This window comes from Apteryx rowi, unplaced genomic scaffold (assembly GCF_003343035.1).
Source record: "Apteryx rowi isolate R43461 unplaced genomic scaffold, aptRow1 scaffold_93, whole genome shotgun sequence".
Taxonomy (NCBI): Eukaryota; Metazoa; Chordata; class Aves; order Apterygiformes; family Apterygidae; genus Apteryx; species Apteryx rowi.
In genome coordinates this window covers 326,366-338,670 of record NW_020451238.1, presented here as the reverse complement: position 1 = coordinate 338,670, position 12,305 = coordinate 326,366, and positions in this window count along the sequence as shown.

The following is a 12,305-nucleotide window of genomic DNA, read 5'->3' as shown; positions in this document are numbered from 1 at the left end:
GCTCTGGGACACTTGCTCACCCAGCCTCCTACAGCTCATCAGGGTGAAAGAGCTCATGAGCTTTTAACAGCAGTGCCAGGTTCAAGTGGTTCCTGTTACACCAGGCATTGACCATTGACCCAGGAGGGGGAAAGCAGAGATAAAGGAGCTGAAGAGGCCTGAGCCAGAGAGCAGCATAAAATGAGCAACCCCAGGCTGCTAGTCGCCTTTCAGGGCCATCTGGCCCTAACAGCAGCACCAACCTCCGCACTCTCCCTCCCTCCTGCCACACATTCCCCCTCCATCACTGCCAAAAAAGGCTGACTTCTTCCGATTGTGAGGAGGATCAACTGCCATATGGGCTTGTGGCTAGAAGACTGGGGTATACCCGATATGGTAGACTGGTGAAGGTGGAGACAGAGCCAAGCAGGCAGTAGAAAACATACCCTCCCCACCTCCATGCTTCTTCTGCCAGATAATTAGGAATGCCTCTCAAACTGCTTCTGCCCAGCTTTGTTAAACAGAGATGTACCCTACTGTCAGCTCTCCCTGCCCCAAGCCAGAGAGGCCTTTTTGTCCTGCCACGCTTCCCTCTCCTGCCCAGCACTCCCCAGAGCCATGAGCACAGGGACAGGGATGCAGCCGGACCAACCAGAACAGAGGCACCCAGAGGAGGAACTCGGCCACGCAGCCCCTCTTCCCATCTCCATTCATCATTGTCAAGCCACAATAACTGAACATTTGCATCCCTGGTTCACACAGCCACCCCCCCAAACTCCCTGCAAATTAGCAGTCCACCTTTATTTACACATCAACATGCCTGCTACATATCTGCTTGTGGTGAAGGCTGCAGAGGTAGGGGGGAGCAGACAAGCGCGATGTTTCTATCCTCCTGGTACCTGATAAAAAGTTCTGCCCCTGAGGCTGCCAGCAATACTGGGCTTCCTTCTTCCTGTCCCCCATCCCATCCCACAGGGTAATGCAGCCAAGGGGTGTTACTGCTGTTGTGAGTTTGTTCTGTTTGTTTGCATTATTAACACTTAACTCCATCCTCTGTGAGCCCTCTTGGAGGCGTCTCCATTTAGTATGCAGGCCTGGTTGGCCAGTTGCCATAGCAATCCATTGGAGTCCTCATAATACTGCAGGAAGCAAGATCAAAAAGACAGGATTGTAGTAACGGGGGGAGAAAAAAAAAAAGGAAGGAAGAAAAGGCATCTCTCCCACTACTCTCCTGCCCCACTGCACACACTGGCACTTTGCAAGATCACAGCTTTCTGGGACTGGAAGGGAAGAAGAACACAGCTTTAACAGCCACCTGCAAAAAAACTAGACACGAGATACTAGAAGAAAATACTAGATACTAGAAGAAAACAGGCATCACTCATTTACAAGCACAGCAGCATAGATAGCGCACTCAGAGCCTCCATTTCCTGAAATACTTTATACACCGCTTTTGATTTTGCTAAATTATGCACTACTCATCCAGAGGCAGGGTTTTACCTAGCATCCCCTTATCCGTAAGGAGACCCAACTCCCTTTGCGCTAAGGACAGCTAATGCCTACACAGCATGTCTGCACACCTCCACTCCAAAATGGAGCCGCTCACCAACCAGAATTTGCAGAGGCTGATGCTGGCCCTCAGTGACTGGAGGTCAAACCAAATAATCTCCTCCCTTTACTTCATAATAGCAATCTCATTTGCTGTTTTTTCCTGGATGCGCTTGGGATGCCCATTTGAATCAAGCCTGTGCTGTTGTTCAAACAAGAACTAGCCCCAATTTTATGCAGTGGCCTCCAAATTGACCCACAGATATCAGCCAGATCACTATGATGTACAGCTAAGTCCCAGACAAACATGCCTTCACTATAAAGCAGTTAGGCAGAAGAATGCAGCTATCAAACACCAAAACATCCTGCTTGACATCAGGTCCAAAACAAAGATCAGAGCGCCTGGCCTGGAGGATACCGTGGCTGATGGTTACGTCAGCACAAAAGCAATGCCAGTGCCGTTTGGTGTCTGCTCCGACACATCGCTGCTAACCAGGCACACACTGTGGGTTCGGGAGGTTATGAAGGCAGTGATGGATCATTACTACAGCAAGCCCCTGCACTTCAGAGATTAAAGCTCCTGTTTATTGTTCAAATGTTGTTGGGGCATAAAGTTGGAAGCCAATAAGTTCTTCCTTGCCTCCTTTTTTTAAGTTAAATGTAACAACCTAACAAAGCCGGGACATTCTTTGACCCAGCCCCAGTTAACTCCATAATACTTTTATTACAGAAAAACTTTAACAACAGAAAATGTATTTTCAGAGCTGTGTGGTTTTTAGGTTCAAGATACATTCGTACACCCCATCACATCACTTGGTAAGAGATGCGGTGGGTAGGCCTACACTTTCAGAAGGATGTGTTGGACTTGGAAACCCACTGTGTGATGCTGCCAATCTCCATTGAGCACCTTAAAGCTCCTCAGGTGCTCTGGGGAGCTGTAGAGACCGAGCACCTCAGAAAGCTGGGTGTCCTAATGTGGCACCCAAAATCTGTAGCCTCTTACAAAAACGGTGACCTCAGTGAGCAGAGTTTTGTTCTGCAGGAACAGGAGGTGTTTAATAGTGTCTGGGAAACCTACGCTGAGAGTCAGAGCACTTTTAGCCAACCACAGCTGCCCCAGTGAAGGGTTTTACTTAACCAAAATACAGTCGCTTAACTGGAACGGTGCCTTATGGGAAGTGGTACCTGGACCCATCCTGCCCAGGAGAACAGGCATAGAAGGACCCCCGAATGCTCCAGCACCCTTTAGGTTGAAGCCACCTCTCTGAAGTGTTTTTTCACTGCTTTGAAGCCAAAAGAAGAGATTCTGCCTTTCTTCACTGACTCGTCTGTCCAAATCTATTTTGGCTACTTAGAGCAGTGCTGAGCTATGAACTAACTGTTAAAGGTAGAAAGCACAGAATCCATCTGAGTGCATGTGTATATTATTTATAGAGCATGAGTGTTATAAACAGGCACAACTCTTTTGTCTGGAAAGGTACATCAGTGAGAGGAGAATACATCCAAAGCTACCTGAAGAACAGACCTGGGCTCACTACCAACACCCAGCTCTTATCCCTGCCTCTCTCTTCCCAGAGCCTTCACCCATGTCTTCCTTCACCCACCCTTCTCCTCCATTTTGGACATTTTGATTTCCCCATAAAAATATTAAAAGAGGAAAATATATATATTTCTTTATTTCACAGTGTACGAGCAGCTGTAGAAAGCAAGTGGATGAAGACTCCATCCCCACTGGGGAGCACGTGGCTAATGGGTAGATTTAAATTATATGAAGCACACTGCTCTCTCGTAAGTCCTGCTTGGCATATTAAACTGGTGTCTTACATTTCCTTCCAGTGCCAGAAATATTCATCTCTCACATCATAAAGACCCATCCATGAATAATAATATTAATAATTAAGCACCTGACTCTAGGGCTATACTTTGAGCATCATAACACTCTAATCATTTGCTTATCCCATGGTAATTACACTCCTCCATCCTATTTCTATGCCATGCCTTATTGGTTAACCATTTATTTGCTAGAGACTGTTTCTTAAGACTCCACCCAAGTTTTCAAACCTTGTCTCATCTGCTTGGCAAACTGATGAGGAATGTGCTCCAGATTCAAAATGCCTTCTTTTAAAAATTAAAGCTAGTTGCACAATCATGAGAAGCAAGGAGAAAGAAATCTAATCACTTCTATTATTTTAACAGCAGCATAGAAACAGCATTTTATACTCTTTTCTTAGAGCCTGAGAGCAGCAGTGTTCTCAGAGACAGGAGTCCCAAGGCTCTGCTGACATCAGTCATTCCTGCCACACTCTCAAAGAGAGGCGGATCAGCTACACGGGGTAGCATGGATCTCCCAACAACTTCTGTTATTATAGAAAGAGCCGCATTCATTTTGGCTCCTACCCAAACAGAAGGGAAAATGGCTAAGCTTGTTCAGCACTAGTGAGGAGCTGGAAGCAATACAGATATGTTAATATGGCATTCTGCCTGGATTAATTAAGTTTTCTGAGAAGCAAGGTCTGTATTGCACAGGCTTACCTGAAAATGCCATACGTAAAGGAGTTGCTTTTCTGTTTGTTTGTTTCTTAAGCCCATTTCTCTAAAAAGTATGGTCCCTGTTCTGCCGTCTTTCCCATGACAGGTACAAGGACAGTAACTGCTATGTTGATTTCAACTGAAACTATTGTTAGATGCAACTCAGGATAAGACAAGGTGTACTGACTGCTTTCGCACACGCACCTTTACTGTAGTACTACCTTCCCTGTTTTCTACTCCAAGGACTGCAACTACAGTACAGAAATCGGAGATTCTCAAGAACCTTCCTATTCATGGCATTCCTGGAAAGCCCAGCCACAAATCTGCTCCACGGAGATGCAAGTCTCTGGACAGTCAGAGATTCCTTCATTACATGTAATCTCACAGCATATAAGGCAGCATTTCTGAAGGAGCTTCAGAAAGAGAGAAGGTTCATTAAAAACAAGGGGATAGCAGTCACAAAGGCCATCAATAAGAAGAAAACAACAGCAGAGAAGCCAGAACAAAATGGGCAATAACTACCAGTACTTCAAAAGCAGAACATATCAAGAAGTTTTGTGTCAGCAAAGAGGGCTTAAGAAAATAACATGAAAGCAGCAAAACTGCAAACAAAGGTCTGATAAGACCGAAAGGTTGGTGGGTCTGGAAAGATCTCTAATGTTAGAAAAACTGCTTTTGTAATTGCTTCTGACTCCATCCCAGAAGAAACATAAACAATGGCTCACATGGCTGAATTAATTCTGAGATTGGTGGTATGGCTTGTTTGTTTTGTCTATCTAAATAAAGTACCAAAAGAAGCCTTTTTCTTGCTGACGTTCTCCCAAAAGCAAACAAATGGACAGAGAGGACGAACATTACCCCAAAGATGATGAGATTCTCCACACTTACTTGGGGAAGAAGAAGAGCCCTCTTTTTAATTTATCAAAGAGTTACATGTGAATGAAGACAAGTCAGATCCTGCAAACTTTAGTGATATAAATAACCTCTTCTGCAAGGTCTGTTAAACTGAAGAAGTGTTGAAAAGACTGAATGTCAATGCAGGATGATGCATCTGAAGACACTGTGTTTTGGGCAGGAATGAAACAAAGGAGGAAAGTAAACAAAATGATTTTCAATAAGAGCTAAAAACAAGGTAAGGGAGGCAATTCCTGTTCAGGTCAGTTTTATACAACTATCACCTCTCAGACTCCAGCATGCTGACACTCTGAGACAAGTATCAGAACAAGTCCTCATCAGATTTCAGTGCCTTGAGGAACTGACATACACAGAGCTACCTCTCAGGAATGACTAACCCTGCTCATAGGTGTCAAATAGAGCACATCAGGTATTATGAAGGAAGTAAATGCCCATACAGTGTGTGGTTCCCTATGTTTCTAAAAGCCAGTCACGCAGTGTCAAACAGGAACATTACCCTTCTTGTCTGGAACTTTGCCTGGGGCTCGTTCTGCTAGAAAGCTGCACCGTTTTGTTATACCAACATACCTACGACCTTCCTCAGCCCGGCAGACCTTGTCTTAAAGGCATTCCATGCAGATCTCACTATCCCTATTGGGAAAACGGGACAGTCATCTCTTGCAGCACTGCTCTGAGCACACTGATATGCAGAGGCATGTTATACTTTTTTCCTCCTGTGCAACAACACCATACTGCTCCTCCCCTCCTCCTCTTCATCAAACAGCTGCATACTAAATGCCTGGAAGGACTTTTGCTTCTTTCACACAGAAGCAAAATATCACCCATCAGCAGCAGAAAGTGCCTAGAGGCAGCAGCTGAGAGCGGCTTCACTATCCTCACTTGTTATACCCCTGCTACTTGTTATACCCCTGCTTGGAATACTGCCAATTAACAACCTATAGCTGTCTTTACACCATGGCTTTTTACCACTACAACCATATCAGCAAAATGTTATTCCCTAACCACATCTATTTAAATCACTAAAATTTCAAGCCAGACCTAAGTCAAACTACTCAGAAGAAACCCAGAAACATACTTCCAATCATTGTTCTAACAGCATAACTCAGCCTTATCTCATTGTTTATGCAAATATACTACAAACCAGAATATTTGTAATACTTTCTGAAATACCTTACTTATCTAGAACATTTGCAAACAACTTTGCCACAACTATTGACTTGGAGTATTTTTTATTGTAGTTTATTATCTCTCTAGTGTGCCTAATTGTCTAAATGATGTTTCTGGCTTTGCTGCTTGACTAGATGCCTCCCAAAATCAAAATCTGCCTTCAAAATAGCTATTGACTATTTCAACATGAATACTCGCGTAGGTCCGTAGGTAACACAAGTATCCACAAGGGTCTCCTTTTCCCAGCATTTCTGTGAACGAAACTGGGCTGGCCAGATCACCCAGGGGATGCAAACAGAAGAAGTCAGAGACATCCTGGGGATGATATTTTAATAACTTATACTAAATTCTTCAAAGAAACAGAGATGGAGCAGTGCAAACTATTGACTATCCATTAAAGCCTTTTGTCAGCAGCTGCTCAACTCTATCTGGTACACGACAGTCTCCATCTAAGTATCTCAGGCTTCTTCTCTCATTCAAGTTATGCAGTAAAACAAGGACACTTGTATAACCGATACACAAGCAAGCCGGCTCCATTCCATCCAGGAGAAAGCAAATCTGAACCTAACCACAAGACTAGCACCTGACAACCACGAGGACCTGAGGCTAAAACCCCTCTGCTGCCTTATACTTTTAATTGACTGGTAATATGTGTTTGTTGCATCAGGCTGCTGTCCCTCATTGTGTACTCAAGATTGCAAGTGCTTCAGGGCAGAGGCCATCATCTTTTGCATGTTTATACAGTGCCTACAACAACAGGACAATAGCAACTGAAAATCAAAAAATTAGGTTGTTATAGTAATAATGACAGAGCTGAAAAGCAGTGATTCTGGCTGTGTCAAAGCTGCATAAATCCATTTAACGCTTACAGAGATTTGCTAACCTCCCCGACCTATTAGAGAGCCTGACTCCTGAGGGCAGGCAAGAAGGAGATAAACTAATGCACTGAGGGCTAACAGCCCTAGCAGGCTAGTACGCAGCTGCTGGTCAGGCTGGTATGATGGGACAGTCAAGGAAGCAAATGAATCTGTCTGATTCAAAATTCCTATTCCGAATGCCATTGGTTAAATAATGTAAACATACAGAGGACTAGAGCTGAGTACAAAGAAAAGATGAACAGGATTTTATTTTCATGAATGAGGAGCCTGGTAACAGAAAATCTTCTTGGGACCTGCAAACTTAGCACAAAGTCAAATAAGTCAAACTTAACATACTCATTGCTTTCACTGCACACACAACAGCGTTCCTCTCAATGAAGTTAAAGCCTCAACACTCTTCCTTCAAAGGCTGGTTCTACTCAGACAGGTAAGCAAACTCAAGAGCAAGTTGCCCCAAGTAGTAGCCTTCCAGAAACCTGAGGAGTGTAAATACACTCAGTTTTCATATTCAAAAAACAAACAGTCAGCAAGGCAAACACAGCCACAGGTTCACCTCTGATTCTTTACTGCTGGTGCATCAGCTCCATTAAAAAAAATCCTTCAGTCTAAGTTACCACACCACTGTGACCCCATTGCTTTCAGTGGAAGAGGCCTGAGAGGATGGAAGCTGTAATCTATCAGTGAGCACCTTCAGCAAATGGGAAAAGGGGGCACGTTGTCTCCTCTCCGAAGCACCAGAAAAACCCAAGTATTAATTAACAGGTTTGTGACTGCCTTTTGATACCTGGTCACCTATGGAAGGATCAAGTTCCAGGGAAGACTGAGCAGTTGATGTGACCCTGAAATCCAAAGAGCAAAAGATCACAAGGCTCAAAGCCAGCTTCAAGGCTCTGTCTTGAAAGGGTCAGATACAGGGCCCAGTAGCCATCCAATTAAACCCTGGCATATGCATTATTTATGGCATCATTAGTAAGCCAGTGGCTGTTGGCAACCCAGGCCTATTCACAGTGCACACAGTCTCCAAGCAGGATGCAGCTAGACACACACAACCCACATGCAGAAGCGGCTCTGGGCAGGTGGCTAGAGCCCGCACCCAGGTTTAGCAGCAGGCTCTGCTCTCTCTTTCACAAGCCCAGCCTCCCATTCAGCCACCCACACCACCAGTGACCATGCCCTGCCTCTGGCTGCCTCCTGGCAAGGTGCTGCCTGCTGCAGCTGCCAGCCGGGAGACCCTGCGGACCACGCCAGCGCTCCGCAACCAACACTGTGCCAGCACACTGCCGGCCAGGGAGAGCCAGTGCCTCGCATCTGCTTTTTCCCCTCCCTTTGCTTTCTAACAACAAAATAGAAGACTAGGACAAAATAGCTCTTCTTCCTCGGAGGAACAAGCATCAAAATCCAGTAGCCTGCCAGGGTGGCTGCACATGAAGCTTGCTTACTCCTGCCACTCAGTGCTGTTTCAGCAGCTGTGAATTTAACAAGAGTAACATTAAAATAACTACGCCTATTTATAAAAGCAGCGAGGCTAAGTGACATTTCTATTACACAGCACACACCACCAGGAGATTCCCTGACGCTGCAGCAAACCAATATAATCTGCATTACAATGCGCTATTCTCTCTGCAGCATGTTTGAGAAGGTTGCACTGTACTGCTGTAGCAGCAGGGTTTGATTCTGCTCCCACTAGAGACGGGGGAAGTTTTGTTACAGGCTTTGGCGGTAGTAAGATCAAGTACTAAATCCATGAATAACCTATGTTACTCGCATCCACTTGCTATGTACACAACACTGTTCATCTTGTATAAACAGCATTATATAGCTTGTGCATCATGCTGTCTCTGCAACAGACTGCAGCACGCTGTTCTTTCTAGCACTTCATCCTGAAATAAGGGCATTCACTTTGGAGGATGTTGCATGAAACTGCATTACAATATAATTTCCATTTTACACTGTATGGTTGATATTTTCATATGGTTAAACATGGTACCACTAAAGTTAATGAAAGGCTTGTGTTACACTTTTTTTACACTACTCCAAAAATCTCAACAACATATCACAATACATTTCTCCTCCATGCATTCCTCTCCTATCCATTACAAAGACTGCTGCTGTACAGCACTGTATATACTAACAGTCGCAATGAAAAAACAAGGTCAGATACTGCTCTTAATCACACCAGTTTAAATACAGAGTTACTCTGATAAAATCAGTTGGATTATCGATATTCACAGCAGTGTACAGGAGAACAGAATTTGACCCTTATCTCTACCACATTGGCTGTTGCCCTGAAGCAAGCTGCAGGTCCCAGTAATCTGTTCATATGCAATCAGTGTAATCTGCAAGAATTGCTCTATGTATAGCAAATTAGTATAACAATCAAACCACTGAACTACAGTAAAAACAATTATTACTTATATCCAAGGCCCTGCCCTCCACAGCAATAAAACACGCATCACATGCAGAACCTCTGCAGTATATTGCACGAACTAGCTGCACATGTCGAGAGAAGCTGCAAACTCAAGACAGCCTTCTTGCAGTACACCACCTGCTTTATTCCACCTGACCCTCAGCATTCATTGGGCCTGACTCTGCTGTTCTCATCTCAAGTATGATCATGACTGTATGCTCACTTCTTCTTCTGTCTGAGGAACTGGGGCCATTCTGGATTTAAATGGTGCCTTCGACCACAAAATCAGGTCTGTTAATATGAACAGAAGTTGTGGAGTGCATTCTCCTACCTTTTATCCCTCTCTCATTTTACTAATGTTATGTACTGAGCTTCCTCAAATATTCCTTGAATGTGCATAGGCTTCATCGGGATCAAAGCTTTTTTTTGTTTTTTACAACAACTATAGACTGTGAAAGACAACACTTTTTCCCCTTGCCCACAAAAATTCATTTTTCAAATATCTGCAGTCTTCTTTTGCATTAAGACTCAAAGGGAAAAAAATTGTAATCAAAGCCAAAAAGACAAAAAAAGTGTATCTGTTTTAATAAATACACTAAGCTCTGCACAAGATGCTTGTGGATTCTGATTGTGCCCATAGTAGTCCAAAGATGGCAATAGCATGCGTTCAAGTCAGAACATACTTTAAAGCTATTCTATGCCACAGTCAAAAGACAAACATGGTGTAAATCATAATCCCAAAGTTTGACACTAAAATTGCCTTAGATGTCTCATAACTAGCTTAGCCTTTACATATTAATTTGGCTTAAAAAGGCCTGCTTTTCTAGTATTTAAATTGCAAGCAAGATGCAGGAGGATGACTTTTATGCAGGTAGGTGGGCTCTTTTTCCATTCTGGACTACTGCTGAGTTAAAGGTTTATAAACCACTGCAAGCTTGGCTGTATTGCTATTAGAAAATGATGCCATCTTATAATAGCAAAAAGGCAGGTCTCAAAGAAAATAGCAGGGTTTTCTTCCATATACAGGCTCATGTATGTGTCATTTACATGGTTGGACAGAGCAATACCATTATAGCGTCATTGTGTGTCACACAGATCATAGAGAATACAAATGCTGGTACTACTTAGCTACAGTATCTTCCTTGTAACGCTCTTCTTTTCAGCCCGTACTCATGGTAAATTAATTACTTTGTAAACCAGGAGATGTTCAGCTAGCTTGTATGGGAGAGGCCTGTGCGTTGAAAGCTGAAGCCCTTCTATATGAGCTTCAGGTACAGCGGTAGGCATGCCGCTATGCCACATCAGATTTGTTGCACTGACTTTGGGAGAAGAAAAGCTCCAAGATACTCAGGTATGTCTTATAAAACATGACCAATTAACATCAACATTCAAACAAGTTCGTGAGAGTAACTTCCCCTTAAAGCACACTTAGCCTTCCTCTCCGTTCCAAATTCAACAAAGCAGAACGCCAGGTGGGACGGCTGCAGGCCAGCAGCCCGCTCAGGGCGGCTCCACCCGCACAAAGAGCAGCAGTCTGTCCCGGGCCTGGAGTGACAGCAATTCTGATCAGCTGCTCAGGATTTCATGCACTTTGGGATTCTCCTTCTGAGATTTCTGTGCTACAAAAACGGGAATTTTTTTTGTTTTCCTTTTTGTTAAAATATCCCTAGCAAAGATGTAAATAGGAGGAACTTCACAGAAGGCAAATTACAGAACAACCTGCCCAGGGGGAAAGTTCCTTCCTAACTGATGCAAGTCAGAGCTTTATGCCTCGATATACAGGGTTCTTGTAGCTTTATTGTTTTATTTTACTTCATCCTTTTTAATGCTACTGTTGAGGTTCTCAGCATATAGAGACAAGGAGGGGATCTCAAGGACATGCGTGCAAGTTCAGCATCCAATTAATTTCCACTGGGAGTTAGATGCCCAGCTTGGTTTTTGTGCCTTTGAAAATTCTCCTCTTCTTGGATTCTTCTTTGAATCCTGCTAAACTCCTGGCCTCAGTGCTACCTTTTGGCAAGATGTTCTGCAGCATCCAACAGAGCATTTTCTTTAATCTATTTCAAAATTTTGCCTTTCAAAGTTAGCAAACATCTCTTTCCTCTCCTGCTATAAAACACACAACGGGGGAGTTTATTACCATCACCAAATTGGTTCTCATTTCATATACTTCTAGGATAACTCCTCATTATTCCTCCATTATCCACAATAAATAACCTATCTTTCTGTGTGAAAGCTGCCTCATATTTCTACAGATAATCACTTCTCCCTGAAAGCTTTCTATTTCTTTAATGCCTTTTTAAACACAGAATGACCTAGAATGGATGCAGGATTCCAGGTGAAAACATACCATCCATGTACACTGCTGATGTTTGAGAGGAAATGTCCAGATCTTAACCAAGAACAGCTCTGGCTGCTGAGCCTGCTGACAGCCTAAATCAATCGTTTTCAACCTTTTCTGGTTTGTGGATCTCCTAAATTTTCCAGTGGATGTCCTATAGCAAATTTATATTGTCCTATAGCAAATTTAAGCACACTGACAACAGGCTTACTTTCCTTAGTCACTCTTAGAAGAGTCTCCAGGAATCCACTGACCACAGATTATAAATCACTAAATTAATTGCCTTAAAAGAGGTGCAAGTTTCTCATTCAGCTCAACAAGGTGTTAACGCTACAGCGTAGCAATAGCAACATACACGTCAGCACTCTTAACCAGTTTGACAGAACGATGATCAATAGAAACATCAGACAATTTCGCAAATCTGAAAGGAATTTGGGAATACAGCTGGTGTCAATGTTTGTATTTTTCAGCCTGACCTCTGATGTTGGAGTCCTGACTAATTTGGACCAAGGAGTTTAGAGAAATTTTGTTTCTCTCTCTG